At 39.8% G+C, this 16273-nt stretch overlaps 1 protein-coding gene across 2 annotated transcripts in view; it reads right to left on the reverse strand.

Annotated features, from left to right (window-relative positions):
* RASGEF1A (RasGEF domain family member 1A) overlaps nucleotides 1-16273 on the reverse strand; it is a 325383-nt gene that overhangs the window by 163661 nt on the left and 145449 nt on the right. The window contains exon 3 of one of the 2 annotated variants that reach the window (XM_042457797.1): nucleotides 1176-1284. The exons of the other annotated variant lie outside the window; for it this stretch is intronic. The gene's annotated coding sequence lies outside the window, so the exon portion shown is untranslated. The remainder of the gene's footprint in view (nucleotides 1-1175; nucleotides 1285-16273) is intronic. 2 annotated transcript variants of the gene reach the window in all.

Genomic DNA, 16273 nt, shown 5'->3' on the forward strand with positions numbered 1-16273 from the left:
CAGGCTAGTTTTACACTGTTAGATCCCATAATGAGATGCATCTTCTACAACTGCTACCAAGCCTTACTTTTAGTATCTAAAGTACGTTTTCAAACTAAAAAAATGGCCACTCCAGCTTTGTTTTAGAAGGGAATCACTTTCCAAGAACACTTTAGGAAGTATCATTCTTCTCACAAATATCATAATTGCTTCTCCAGTGCCTTGCTTTCACACAGAAACACATTTCTTGGTGTAATGCCAATTTGGGGGTATTGGTGGGGGCTGCAGAGCCTGTAAAAATGGCCTTGGATGCTCGAAATAGCCCAGGGATCACATGTTGCCATCTTCTGGTTTACACTGTCTGCCAATGCTTCTCAAGGATTTCAGACAAGAGTGTCACTCAACATTACCTAGAGATGTTGGGGACAATCCCTGAGGTCTTCTGCATGGGATCTACCACTGAACTATGAGATATTTTGATAGTCTACATTGAGATTTATAATGAGAGGCTGAGTTCTCATTCAGGTGGCAAACCATTATGATGGCTACTTGACTCCAACCAGAAAACAGGTGAGCACTCATGTGACATAATGCTCCATTGCATGAAAAAAGGTTCTGCATCCAGAAAACTGTTCTGCTTATTCCATTTATTGTCTCAGAAGAGTACCTCTGTGGTTTATCTCTGGTTTCATTTTTTCCCATTACAGTTTTCTGGTAGACTGCCAGTTACAGGCATTTGCAAGCAATGTGTAGTTTCTCTAGACCACACAGATGCACAGCTGTAACCCAGTAAGCAGTCATCTTTGAAATGAAAGAGTACGTACCTTTTTCTTAGCCTTGCCAAGGATTCTGCCTGCCCAGCTGTTTTGAGCTAATGCTAGCTGGGTGCTAAATTTTCCTTGGGATAGGTTTTGTTTGCATGGTCATATTTCCACACCTCCTTAACAGAGAATGTGACTACTTCTGTTTTCATGGGCTCTCAGATGTTTTCAGTCATCTGGAATACTCCTCTCATGATTTCCCAGCCATGCAAATAATTAAAAGTCCTGCCACATATTTTGCCTTAAATATATCCCCCCCCTTTTTATCGGCACCCCCTTTTCTTCACTGATGCAAATTGATAAAAGGCACCTTTTCTTTATAGAACTAGTCAAAGGCCATGTGCAAAATTACAAACAATAATGAAAGGCACATACCACAGATATTAAAGTTACAACCACACCACCACACCATTGCCATCAGTCACTAAGAACTTGGCATCAATAGCAGGGGAAAATCTTAAGGACCAACAGGCCTGTGCTGTTGCTGAAAGACACAAAAAGAAACAGGATGTTGGAATTCTCTTTGCAGATAATTCCAGAATGTGGATGTCACAGTTATTGTGTTCCACTGCCTTCCTGGTGAGACCAGCCTTGAAATAAACCAGACCTCAAAGGCCAAAGAGTACTTTGATGCCAGCTCAAATACTGAAGGGGTTCCAGTGAAGTCAGTAGGATGCCAGTAACACACACCAGGACATAATATTGGAAGATACCTAATTTGAAGAGGGCAGATTTTGTAGGAATCAGCACACCCAGACTGGTAACATGGAATTTTATACTGATTTTAGTTTGTTGTATATATATATATATATATATAATCTTTTGTCAACATATGGTGACCCTATGAATTCCATAGGGTTTTCTTAGGCAAGGACTATTGAAAAGTGGTTTTGACAGTTCTGTCCTCTGAAATATAGCACACACAGTACCTGAAATTCATTGGCAATCTCCCATCCAAGTTGTAACCAGGGTAGACACTGCATAACTTCCAAGATCAGCTGGGATCTGGGATCTTTATGTTATTTAGGCCTTTTGATGCTTTTACTAAATACAATTAAGCTTTAGCAGCTATGGTCTGTAATGAAGATGAACTGAACAGAAGGTTTAGGAGAAGCATGTAAAGCTTTTGAAATCAAGGAAAGATGTACAAAAACTAGGAAATAACCAAATGATGGTGTCATGTCTAAGGGTGGGTGGCCTAAAGGGACAGATAGGGAAAAGAAGTGGAGCAGATTTAACACCAGGCCTGAGATGTCCTGTGCCACATAAGGGATCTATCTAGTTTTTTGCAAACCTGTTTATTATTATTTTTATTAGGGTTGTACTACTTCAATAATTTCCTTCCTCACTATTTGGGACTTATTCTGCACAAAATTCACAGTATTTATTGCACAGAAAAACAGCATTTCTTCCATGGAAAACAGAAAATGTGATTTTTCTGTACAGAAAATGCTGTAGTTGTGGACATAATTTACATAGAAAATACTCTCTCCCATGCAGAAAATGCTGTTTTCCGTACAAAAATGTCATATACAAATTTTGCAGATAATAAATCTTAAATTGAAAAGATTATCATAAATCCAGGATTTTTCTCCTTATGGATTCCTGACAGTAGAGAAACACATTTTGGATTTTTTCCCCTGAATCTTTTAAGATATTCTTTCCATACCTATTCTCAGTTTAACATATTGTGATTTTCATGCATTACATGGAAATCAACGGTGATTTCCAGATTCCCCAAACGAGAGCACTTTTGTGCAGCAACATCTTAGTCTCAGTACTGCAAAAAAGAAGGGGAGTCATTACGCAGTTATAATAAAACTTGATGGTCCCTGTTCCAGAAACCAAAGTAGCTAACAAGCAGGATGGCTTTTATGGTAGCAAGAATTCTGTAATGTGAAGCTCCAGCCCCCCAACTTCTTGATTATTTTAAACATAGTCCCAAATTATTCTTGAAATTAACATTTGATTAAGGCAATAGTATCAAGAATGACAGGTAGACAGCTACAGATTTTCTTTGGGTGCCTTTAGTCACTATCAGTTTGCCAGTGCCGAGATCTTCTGACAAAGGTTCTTTAGCAGAGATGTCTTATGTATACTTTATATTCTCGGAAGGATACCTCTGAAGCTTCAGTCTCTGGCTTTTACTCAATAACATCCAAACAATGAAGCTTTTTTTCATTGGCTTTTACTCAGTTAGAGATACTTTCCTGAAAGATACTCAGCTGGCTTCACTATCATGTTAAAAAAACAGTACATTGGCCAAAGCATTTTAGAAGTAGTTTTGGTTCTGTTTGTTTTTGAAATATATTATCCTGTTTCTAGTTTCATACACTCTATTGTATTATATCAGGGATGGACAAATATGGTCTTGGGACCACAAGCAGTCCATCAAGTCTGTTCTTATGGCTTTCAGCCCTTCCATGCTCCTTGGACTGCCCCTTTAAAAAGAGGCGAATTGTTCTCTTGCAGTTCACCTTGAAGTGATCCTCTAACCATTTCTGATTTTGGTCTGTTTCTTTTCCAACCCATTTCCTAGCATGTAGAGGGTCTCATCACCATGGTCTCACTATGCTCAGCCCAAATCTTGCTCATGATGAGTTGCCCCCCCCCCACCGCCAACATGTGCTATGCATATATTTGTGTTAACAGTTTATCTATACTTTTATAAACTGACTGGACCCTTTGTGAGGAAGTGGTTCTAACAATTTCAAACAATAAAATAAACACATTTAGTTTATGATGATACTGGCCCAAAACAGAGCCAAGCCTTCCCTCTGATAGTAAAACCAGTAAGTAAATAAAATAATATACTCTGCAAAACAGTTATGGGGAGGAGGAGTTATGGGTAGGGGGGAAGTTGCATAGATGTAGGTATCATTTCCATCTATTATTTTGTTTCTAGAACAAGGAAGATGGTTGAAAGGTGCAAGCTAGAGAATGTGTTTATTCTCTCTCCCCACTCCTCCTTGCCACATCCCTGTGAAATGCATCACAAAAGGCCGCTATATAGAAGTCAGTCGGTTCACTGCATCAGAACAATGGATAATGATTGCTTTTCTGCTATTATTGTTAACATCAACATTCATTTATGCGGAGGGCTTTGTCAATGGAACGCTTATCAAAATCAACTGACAAGGAGAGCCGATCAAATTGGCGCTGTGATTTAGTTGGCACACTTCTCCCTCCTTCTCTCCTGCTCCCTCCATCATACTTTCGGTAGGGAAAAGGTAGTATCTTCCAAAGTCACTTTCTAATTTCACCGAAAGCAAAATTCAGGCAAAGTATCTGTAAATGTTAACCCACAGTGAAACTATTCAGACTGATGAAATTTGCAAAAAGAGTTTCTGTAGGTTGGCACCCACTTCCAGTTTCTCTGAAAGCATAATTGAAGACAACAGTGTAACTTCCTGCTCAGCTAAAACATGTAGTGTTTTCAGAGATGGGTAGATGGGTTCACAGACGTTTCAGATCATCAACGTCATCAACTATCACCACTGTATTTTGTAGTCAATGCTTAACTGGAATTGTTTGACTGAAATGTTTTTCAGCCTCTACAAACATGCTTTGAATGCTAAATAGTAGAAATCTAAATTCTTATTAATCAGGGTGTTGAATTAACTGAAGCCAGGCATTTATTAATATCATTAATGAATTATAACTTTCTTTTCAATCACAAACAAAATAAAACAAAACAACAACTAAAATATGAAGTCAACAGAACTGTAAATATTTTGCAAACACGTAGGAGATTATTACACAGATCTTATTCCATTATATTCCTGATGAGATACATGCGTGTTTAACTTCAAAGAAGGGTCTTACCGCATTCTCTCGCATGCATCCCATATGCAACCTGGGCTTATCCCATGGTTTTTCAAGGACGAGAAAATCCTGTCCTTGAAGAGCAGTGGGATAAGCCTGGGCTGCATATGGGCTGCAAATGGGAGAATGCGGTAACACCCATCTTTGAAGTTAAACGTGTCTGTATCCCATTGGGAAAAAGATGGGATGAGGTGCATGCAATAATCTTCATAATGCACAGAAGTCAGCCAAAGAATCTGATGGCTTTGGGAGAGACTCTCACAGTTTGACTAGATGTCCTAACCACAAAGGAGGACAAGGCACTGCACAATCTAGGATGTTCAATGACAAATGTATGATGTTGTCAAATAAAAGTTAAAAAGTTTTTTCTCAGTAAAACCTTACAAATATTTTCTGGCCAGAATGTGTTGGCCTAATTTGAGAGATAAAAACCTCACATCCTGAGATTCTGTTCTCTCTTTTCCACTGTGGACCAAGTGGAATAGGGCTATTGAGTAAATGTGTTTTTATACAAGTGGTGATTTACCATTCAACAATTGATCTGATGGGTTTACTCATATTGGTACTAGTGACTGGCTTTCATTTCAGGCTGATTTTACTGAATGCAAACTTTTTTTTTTTAAACTGCTGTGGCTATTTTAAACACTTGTGTTGTGTTCAGTGAGTAAACTTTACATTGCACTGTTTCCCAGTCCTACTGAATAGACTTTCTTGGATAAGTTTTATCTTGAAAGGCAGTACAGAGATGTTTTAAATAAACAAAGAGGAAGAAGACACCAAATATGGAATCATCTTTCCCTTAGTAGAAATGTAGAGATGTGTGTCTTTGAGCAGTAACTGTCTGGCACTTTTATTTTTTGAATAGAGGTGTTGATCTCCAGGTGTCAAAAGATGCAGCTTCTCTTGGCTAGCTCTCAACAGCTTGAAATGGGCTTGGGTCCAGTGTACAAAAAGCTATGTGCTTCACTATTTCTGCAGTTTCATATAGACTGAGAATGGCTACATTCATTACTTGAGGTTTCGGCCCTCCAGAACTCCAGATTGCAAATGAACTTTTCTTGGAAAGCAAATTCCAAAACTTGTGAAAACTAAGTAGGAATGGAAGGAAGGAAGGAAGGAAGGAAGGAAGGAAGGGAAAAAAGAGAAGAGAATAAAAGAGAAATAGCTCTGTTTATTTAACACTGCAATATTAGAATAGTTACCTTGCTAGTTCTCATTTGGTAGGATTTTTAAAATTATTATTCAGGAAGACAAACCAGGGTTGCCAGTTTCTGGGAAATTCCCCAGAAACAGGGGAATTTAATTTCTTTCCATCTCATTTCTGTGGTTGCAAAATTTCCGGGGAGTTTCCAGGGAATTTCAACTTTCCCGCCCAAACAATGGCCAATAAAAACTGACCAGGAAGTCTGGATGAAACCAGTCCCGCCCCCTTTAGGCCTTCCCATGGTGCCTTGCGCCCCTGAAAAGGAAGTCCCGCCTCCCTTTCAGGGAATTTGGTGCCATTCCGGGGAACCAATACAGAGATTCTCTTCGAGGGTGACTGGCAACACTGAAGACAATACATTTTTATCAAAACTTTAAAGAGCTCTCCTACTTTGGGTGGCTGGGATTTTTAATATATTAAAGCAGGAAAGCTTGGTTGTTACATTCCTTAAAGGAGTCATATTCTGTCTTCATAGCTTCATGTGTAAGCTCCTTCAAGGATATTTCTCACAGATCCTTAAAAAGAAGAAGAAAATAATTTTCTCTGCCTTGAATGTATATGTGAGTGCTATTGCTGAAATAATCCAGTAGCAGCACCCACATACAAGGGGTCAGAAGTACAAGACATATATAGGGAACCCTCTGGAGGTATATGGGAACCCTGCAAAACATCTCATGAGAACAAAATATACTCAATGGCAAAGGAACTTTCAGCCAACTGACAACTCAGTGCAGAGTTGGGAATGGAGAAATGTGTCAAAATCTAACCGAATCTGTTATATATTGTGTGTATGTATTGTATTTATTTGTTATATTGGTTAATATATTAGTTTGGAAGTTTTAGTGTATATAACTTTTGTTGTTGGGGAATGATCTGAGACATCATGCAGGTTTAAACACTTAATAGTGGTGCATAGGGAAGATTGTTGCCTGGCACTGGAATGGGCAACTGTTGTGGGGAATGGAAAACAGAGACAAGGCTGAAAATGTGAGGTCGGGTAGATTGGGCAAATATAGTTGGAGAGGGCAAGTATGCTTTAGTTTGCAAACAAAGCAAAGTAAAGCCTGCAGAATGTTAGGGCGGGACATTGTTAATTTTATGTCAGTGTTTGTGGATTATGGCAGTTCTGTCTACAAATGTCTTCCTCTTAACACCTGTGTTACTGGAATAAAGTTCTTGCTATTTTAAATATGGAAGGCTAGTTCTTTCAGCTGTGTGATGCGGAAGTCAATTCGTGACAAAATGGAGAACAGGGCTGGAGGAAGAAATGGACTCTTGCAGAGGCTTTTTCTTTTGGTAGAATTTTAGTGTCTCTGACAAAGTTAATGGAAACTTTTGGACAAATGTTCCCCTAATGAAAAGCTGGCATAGTCCATAATTTAGACTTATTGAGTTACTCTCAGTACTTTGCCAGAAGTCCAATTAAATGTAAGCATATTTATTGTTCCTCCAGCAAAATGTCTGAAGAAATTTGAGAAGAATCCAAAGACCTAAATTCTATTGCTAGTTCCAGGTACAGTACGCTCGCTCAATCAATGGAATTAACAAAATGTTAGTAACATAATTTCCATTAATCAAGTTCCTGTTGTTTCAGTGGATTTACACTAGGATTTAGTTATACAGTCTGAGTAAAATGGGGGTAGTTTGTCAGAAGGGTTTCACAGTTCCTTTGTCAAACAAGTGTTTTGATTGTCAAGTTATTGTTAAAGAAAGTGTTCTTCTTATTCACTAAAATCTCTCTGATTATTTCATTAATTAAGTACAATTCATAAATCCTGATATTAACATAACAATAAGGATTTGCTAAAAGAGTGATTCCCAAACTTTGTTTGGGACTTCACCTCCTAGAGGCCCCAGTCAAGCTTGGCCAACAGTCAAGAATTCTGGGGGCTGAAGTCCAAAACATCTGGAGAACTAAAGTTTGGGAACCACTGTTCTAAAACAACCAACCAATCAACCATTCAGCCATGGCTTCTCTTCATGTCTATGATTCATAACGATATAGGGGGGGGGAAAAGAATCACCATATAGATTTAATAAGTAATTTCCTTGTATTTAGCCTTTTGATGTCACCTTCTTTACTCATGACAGATTAGCATTAGAGAGTATACTGCAAGTTTACTTTTCTGAACTGTCTATTATTGGCTAAAGTTAATTTCTATACAAAATATTTTGGTAAGGTTGTTGTTGTTGTTGTTAACTGGCCTCAAGTTGATCTCGACCCATGGCAACCCTGCTGATGAGACATCTCCAAGACCCTCTGTCCTCCACTGCTATGCTCAACTCCTGCAAATTCATATTCACGAATACTTTAATAGAGTCCATCCATCGTGCATGCACCTTCCTCTCTTTCTACTTCCCTCTACCTTTCCTAGCATTACTGTTTTTTCTGATGATTCATGTCTTCTCATGATATGTCCAAAGTACATCAACCTGAGTTTTGTCAGGCCCGAACAGACAGGCCAAAATAAAGCTGTTTTGGGCCAGTTTGGAAATGTGCTGTTTAAATGATGCATGCCTAAAATGCCGGAAGCCATGCCAAAGTCATGCTGCTGTCCTAAGGACTGGAGCACAGCTTTCGCACAGCATCTGACCTCTTAGGATGCATGTGTCATTTAAACAGCATACCTCCAAAGAGACCTGAAGCAGCTTTATTTTGGCCTGTCTGTTCGGGCCCGTCATCTTGGCTTCTAGGGAGATTTCTGACTTGATCTGCTTTAGGACCCATTTGTTTGTCTTTTTGGCTGTCCATGGAATCCTTAGCACTCTTCTCCAGCACTACGTTTTGAACGGTTGATTTTCCTCCTATTCTCCTCCTTATCTGTCCGGCCCTCACATCCATAGATGGCAATAGGGAATACAATGGCTTGTAATTTAGAGCTTTATAGGTAATGACCTATAAAGCTCTAAATGGCTTGGGCCCAGGATACCTGAAGGACCGCCTCTCTCCGTACATTCCGCCCCGCACCCTCAGAACATCTGGGCAGCAACTCCTTAGGGTGCCAGGGGCTAGGCTGTCCTCCACTACGAGGAGGACATTCTCCATCGCCGCTCCGGCCCTTTGGAACATGCTGCCCATAGAGCTCCGCTCGACTACCTCCCTGGCCCAATGTAGAAAGGACTTAAAAACCTTTCTTTTCCATCTGGCATTCCCCGAATAGAGTCCAGTGGGCCTCCCTTCCTCTCCTGTGGCAAAGAGGAAGGGCTAACGGGGCTTTATATTGTTTTTATATTGTTGTACTGTTGTAATGTTTTTATTGTATTGATTTGGCTTTGTATTGCATTTTATGTTGGAAACCGCCCTGATCTACGGAAGGGCGGTATATAAATAAAACTTTTATTATTATTATTTATTGTACGATTTCAACTTTTGTGCTCAGTTGTATATCCTTGCATTTTAGGATCTTCTCTAGTTCTTTCATAGCTGTCATTCTCATTCTTAATCTTTTTCAGATTTCCTGGCTGCAGTCTCCATTTCTATCAATGTTTGATCCCAGGTATGAGAGTTAGCTTACTATTTCTATTTCTTCGTTGTCCAATTCAAATTTGTGTAGATTCTCTGTGGACATTATTTTTGTTTTCTGTATGTTCAACAATAGACCTACAATTGCCACCAATATGTCAACAACAACATTAGTGTTAACAACATTAGTATCTGATGATAAAATCTCAATATCAGGGATGTCAACAAATTAGCTGTCTGAGTGTGACTTCACTAACTAGCTTACAGATCTCAAAGGCTGAATGAAGCCATATTTTCTACTCTACTAAGATATCAGGGCTGGACACGACAGAGCTGAACCTCATTGTAAGGCTTGAAAAGGATTGTACTTATGAGACTTTTCATCTGCTTACTGATCTCTGTTAAAAGGGTGAGGGGAGGCCTCTGGCCATTACAGTGGAAATCAGTTCAGTCATCCAGCCTGGACTGGCATTATTGCTGGCTTGATGGGCAATTGCACCAGCCTTCTGTATTTATCATTCATCATACTCTTTTATATATATATATCCATCAGTTACAGGAGACAAGCTGCCTTTGTCATCTGGATCAAGCTACCCATTTTATATGGGACCTCTGGGAGGTGAGCAGTCTTAGGCTAGGTGCTTTCTAATAGCTTGCTTCTCTCAAATATCACTTCTTTGGATAACCCACCTCTTCTTTTTAGCTTGCTAAAAGAATACGACTAGTGATTTAGGGTTTTCTATTACATAAATAGATGACCTCTAACTGTTGACCTTTGATTCTGATACTTGACTTAGCTTGCATCAACATTACTCCTGTTTGTTTCAATCATCTTTTTTTACTGTTTGTTTTAACCTGTCTTTCAGGACCATGGACACTTCAGACTCCTTGCACTGTTTCCAGGGTTCATTTCAGAACCCTGGCACTTCACTACCTCCAAATAGTAATACAAATTGGAAGCTCCATCATGGGTTTCTAAACATTTTTTTTGTAGACTGATTTTTTAAATTTTTATATGGTAAATACTCTCTCTAAATGTAAATTAGATATTTGCAATCTATTTATATTCCTGGTTTTATTGTTAGATAACTCTTATCTCCATTAAAGAGTTGTTTACTTCCCAATATTAATTAAAAAGGCATTTATATGCATGTGGGTATAGAAGCCCTTGGCAAATGACACAAGAAGTTCCAAGATCCTCCTGGAGAATGACTTCTAAGCACAGTTCTTTTAAATGTTATTTACTCAGGCATTATTTATTAGTCCAAACTTAATACAAAGAGAAAATGCTTAGGCTGATTATCACTTTGGTCTTCTTCAGTGCTAATTGAGTTATTTAACTCAATTGCTTGATGGCATCTTTTTAATAACTTAAAAACCAGCTCCTGTGGATATTCTAATTTGTTTTTATTTTTTAACAACCAAAGCATATGGTCTTCTAAATAAATATGGCTCTTTGCTACTCACATTTCAACTTCGTAATTAACTATGGGATGCACAGATATTCTCTTAGGCACTGCTACATCTATTTTGAATGTCACTCTTGGTGTGTGTGTGTGTGTGTGTGTGTGTGTGTGTGTGAGAGAGAGAGAGAGAGAGAGAGAGAGAAAGAGAGAGATAGGTGGCTTTCTTTTCCAACAGAAACTCAAGAAATGCACAATACAGGTGCATAGAAACAGACAATGAAAAGATACATTCCCTTCTTCCCTCCTATTTGAACAGAATGATTTATTGGATCAGATTCTGATTTCATATTTTTCTTTATAGCAAGACAAACAAACGCAAAACAAACAAGCTTCATTTATATACCGCTTTATATCCTCTTGTCGTGGGGAGAGGCTTGCGCACCCTAATGATGTTGTGAGCTATGCTGGCGGTGGTATAATAGCCACCAGCAGGGCCTCCCATGCCAGACAGGTCACAACCGAAGGGTCTGACCAAGAGCGCCAAAGGGCAGGATGGGCTCTCTAGCCTTATGGCAACCATCCTAGGACAAGGAAAACTCTAATCCCAAACCCGGGCAGATGGTGCTCGTCTAACCCTGTAAGGTCAACCATCTAAGAGAAGGAAACTCTCATCAAACCTACGACCCGAGGACCTTGCTGCTACTGTCCATGCTTGTCAAGGCCTCAGCAGACGAATCTCTGGTTTAAAGGGTGAGGCCAGTTCTGTGCACGCTGCACTCCACCAGAAAAATCCATTGCACAGGCTCAAAGGACATATACCACCTATGCAGTGTCTAAGTGGTTTACAACTGTAAACTAATTTGCCCCCAACAATCTGGGTACTCATTTTAGTGACCTCGGAAGGTTGCAAGCCTGAGTCGAGCCTGAGCCCTTTTGCTGAACTCGCAACCTGAAGTAGATTCTCCCAATTATGCAATGGGGAACCGGTTTAATAAACCCTGGACGTTTTGCATTATAACACATAACAGAAGGGTGGAAAGTTTGGAATGAGGAAAGGCAGCGATAATAACCATTCTTAGTACAGTACACTATGATTTATTGGAATAAGATTATGTTTGATATGAAGGTGTGTACATTAGCTGGAGATCCTGGATAGGGATGGGAAGACAATGTGTCAGCAAACTATGCCCTATCTCCTGTCTCTCTTCTTACAGGACGTATCTAGCTTCTGTGAGGCCTCCTCCATATTTAGTGGCTTGAGGAGAGCAGAGGTTGGCAGAGAAGCATCTAGCTTTCAAGCTTTTAACCAGATACATAACTATGATGTTAGCCTCCAGGAGATCCTGGGGATGCTGGGAAGTGTCAGAGGACACTTTTGTTGTGGTGCATCTTCCTACAGTAATGCAATCAGATGCTCCTCTGCCACTCAACATTGGCCATGTGTGATGACTGGGTTCCCAGTCACCTGAGGTCTTCTCCTGAACTACAAAGGGTTAATCTGGGAGGAAGTACATGCTAATGAGAGATGACATCACATGCTAATGAGCAGCTACATCATAGCTGACGTAAGGCTCACTTGGCCAATCAACAGTGCCAGAGCGGCAGTTTCAAAAGATTCCAGGAGAGGGCTTTAAATACCCCTGTAGGACCATGTGTCCTTTGTTCTCCATCTTGGCTGTGTTTTGGAGAAACCAGAGGCTTGTCCTCTGAGCAGCCGGAGGACCGGCTCTGGCATGCAGGTAGAGTTGGCAAGGAGCCAACTCCCTGATTCCAAGAACTCCACAAGGACTACGAATCCCATCATTGTGTGAGTAGCTCAGGAACAGTGTTAGTCAGTACGTCTAGGTTTTGTTATGTTTATCTAATAGCTTGCCTGAAATGAATATCTTTGTAACTGTGTTTTCTGACCTGCAAGGCAAGGAGGCCTGGCATGAGTGATACCTTCCTATTCTATACTATTTTTTTTAAAATAAACTTCTTTCTTTTAAAAGCATCTGCTATCTCTTTGGCTCCTGTACATGTGCCTTAACTCGGTTACTGATTGCTGTGGGTTAGCAAGAAAGGAAACTAGATCTCTCTCTCTATCCCTCACAAGTCCCAGTGTGTGTGGGGGAAGGAATTCATTCACTGGGTGGTGGCAGCGCGACTATAGGACCTCCAGGGGTCTCATTCTGCTCAACAGGGAGCGAGAATGGAAACCTAGGAGATCCTAGAAGGGAAAGTTCTTTTAAGGGACTCCCTGGGAGTAAGGGCCACGCACAGGGCCATTGCTCTCAAGGAATCATCACACCATGTATGAAGGATAAAGTGAATTCCTTCCTTCACAGGGACCAAAAAGACATTTGGGAGCATTAGCTGGTGTACATTGCTAACAGGATGCCAAATGTTATTTTCCTTGTTATACATCCAAATCAAGAGGGAAACCATCAAAGAAATTCTAACAGCCATTAGAATTTTGTACATTTTACGTGAGAATGTAGTCCTATTTGGGAATTATTTAAGGCAGATGGACTAAAATTTGAGCAGTAGGCGGGATACATGTTAGTCATACCACCTTCCTGGCATGTTTCCATCACATTTCCATGGGTGGAAGATGAGGAGGAGACTGTTTTCTGTATGCAGACACCCTCAATGGAATTCAGAACACTGATTTCCCTCTTTAGGAAGTTAACTTTTGTTATGAAAAGAGGGGGTGAAATGCATGTGGAATAGGTGGAGATGGAATGCAAGACTTCCTTACATATCTAATCTATCTGCTTTCATAACACTCAGAGGGCTTATTTGTTTACTTGCTAAACAAACAGATTGCTCGCCAATATCCCTATTGTTATTTGTTGCCTCGATCACATATATGACATAGCACATAAGGCACTTAAGCAAAGGCTTCCAGGTGCAAATTTGATTGAATGCAAATATCCTCTAAATGTGAATCTGGATGATTAGCCGGAATGTTTGATTGCTAATATATTCCTGCATCCCAGCTTCCTATAAAAATGGTTGAAGACATTAATCAGTTTGAATTACTTCTCCTGAACCCCTCCCCTACAAAAACACCAAACCTATTCCCATTTGATAAACAGATTAAAGATGTATACCACCAATCACTTAAGCCATAGGCTTTGCAGTCAGTTTAATCAGTTTATGAATTGCTCTCTGGTAACCTGGTCCTATGAGAAGAGACTAATCAGAATTCCAGACATCTTTGGACTCCTGGGATTGGGATTGTCCCAATGTTTGCTTTATGAAGGCTTTCCTGAGTGAGCTGTCAGCAAAACCTGACAATATTCTATCCACCATGGATTTAGCCACTTATGTATCTACCAACCTGTGCGTGTTTTGTGTGTGCCTTCAAGTCACCTGTCAATTTATGATGGCCTGTGAATGTATTAGGATTTTCTTAGGCAAGGAATAGTCAGAGGTGATTTGCCATACCCTTCTTCTGGATATAGTCTACAGTATCTGCTATTTGTTGATGGTCTCCCATGGTTTCCTATAGTATACTTCTGGTCTGCCTTGCTGGAATGGGATTAGATGGAACTGTTTTACAGTGGCTCTGCTTCTTCTAGTAGAGACAAACCCAGAAGGTGGTGCTGGGTGACTCCTGTTCAACTCTTTCCCCATTAATCTGTGAGATCCTTCAGGGCTTTATTCTGTCCCCCATGCTGTTCAACATCTACACGAAACCACTTGGATGTTTCATCCCAGTGCCACCAATATGTTGATGAAACCCAACTCTACTTCTCCTTTCTATATAACATCAAGAAAGATGTTTTTGTTCTAAACCAGTTTGATTGGATGAAGACAAACAAATTGAAGCTCAGTTCTGACAAGACAGATATACTCCTGGCAAGGGAAAGGGGTACAAGTTGTGTTGGATGGGGTTACACATCCTGGAAGACTCAGTTTGGATGTACTCCTGGACTCAGCCTTGAACCTGAAGACCCACAATTCTTGTTGTGGCCAGGAGTATTTTTGCACACTTGAAACTTGTGCTCCAGCTATGCCAGTTCCTAAAGATGGCTGATTTGGCTATGGTAACACTTGCTTTTGTTACACCATATTTGGACTGCTGTAAAATACTGTACATGGGTCTCTCTTTGGAGAGTGTTCAGAAACTTCAATTGATACAAAGAGGTGCAGCCAGAGAACTAGGGCTGGTTGGAGTTGCCATCAGTCCAAGCACAATTCACAATTATCTGGTTATGACTTATAAAGTGCTATATGGCTTCTGTCTAGGCTATCTGATAGACCACTGCTCAGCCACTGAGATACACAAAAGAGGTCCTCACTATCTTTATAGGTAGTCTCAGCGACTGCTCCTGTGCTCTGAGACTCCCTTCCTAGGGCTTTAACAAAGGGCTGTAACTGATGTATTGTTTTAAATTATAGCGTGTATATTTAATTTTTTGAATATGTGCTTTTACTACCACTATAGTTTATTTTTGGTCTTAATGTTGACATTTTGCATGTTTTTCATAGTACTTTTAAATGCATAATCCTCCAGAATATCAGAATGCAAGATATAAATAAAGTTTACTGTTGTTGTTGTTGCCCCCAGCTTTCTCCTGAATGGGACCCAGTTCCCATCATGATGAGAAAAGGCCTATTTCAACAATAGCAGCACATCCAAGTAATATGAAACATTAAATCTAAAAACAATATCTCCTAGTAACTCTGCAGTCAATACTACACTCTCTGGGAGTTGGTTTCCCTTTCTGTATTAATAGAATGTAATATTTGTTGTTGGATTATTCTTTTTTCAAACCAGAAAACATAATGCAGTGTTTCTAAAGAAAACAAGATGTGTGTTCCTATGGTAAATTGGTATATTGAGATTGCTCCATCTTGACACGATGTGACATCATGTCTTACTATAAAATATACAACCATTGATCTCCTTAACTTTGATTGTATTTACTGCATGGGAATTCTAGTGATCCAGGCTAGATAGAAGACTGCGGTTCCAGCTCTGAACCATCTGTCAGCTATTGCACTGGCTGCCCTGCTGGAGTGACTTTGAAAAGTAAATATCTTGAATTCATCAAGAGGTTTCTTGCACTACTACATCTTGTTCTATTACAGCTTTGATAGAAAGCATCCCCAGAGATCTGTAAAAGGCACAACATTTCCACGCTGACGAATACTACAAGGCAGAGGTATATCAAAAATGCAGGATGTTTGTGTGCATTGGAGGGAGGAGGGGTGTAAAAAGGTGAAGGCATGTTTTTATGGCCTTTTTGAGTTGCGTATTGTTTCCGTATGAAATGATAAAATGGATTATGGAAATGAACGACAGCATCAGAAAGCTGGAACAATACAATAGGAGGACAGAGGAGAAAATCAATCAAAATAAGCAAGAGGGCAAAGCTCTTGTCCAAATTTAAGCTTTTCAGTATGCTTAACTAATATATATTTTCAAAATGTGTTGTCTCAACTGTCAGGACTCCACTGATGCTCGCTTTGACCTTTAGCAGTTAGGGGTGTGTTGTCTCCCAGACCAGTTAATGGTTCGCTGATTTCTCCTTACTAGAGTCATTTGACAGTATTGGTTGTAATTGTTTTTCATATAATAAAA

Source organism: Sceloporus undulatus, chromosome 3, assembly GCF_019175285.1.
Source record: "Sceloporus undulatus isolate JIND9_A2432 ecotype Alabama chromosome 3, SceUnd_v1.1, whole genome shotgun sequence".
NCBI lineage: Eukaryota > Metazoa > Chordata > Lepidosauria > Squamata > Phrynosomatidae > Sceloporus > Sceloporus undulatus.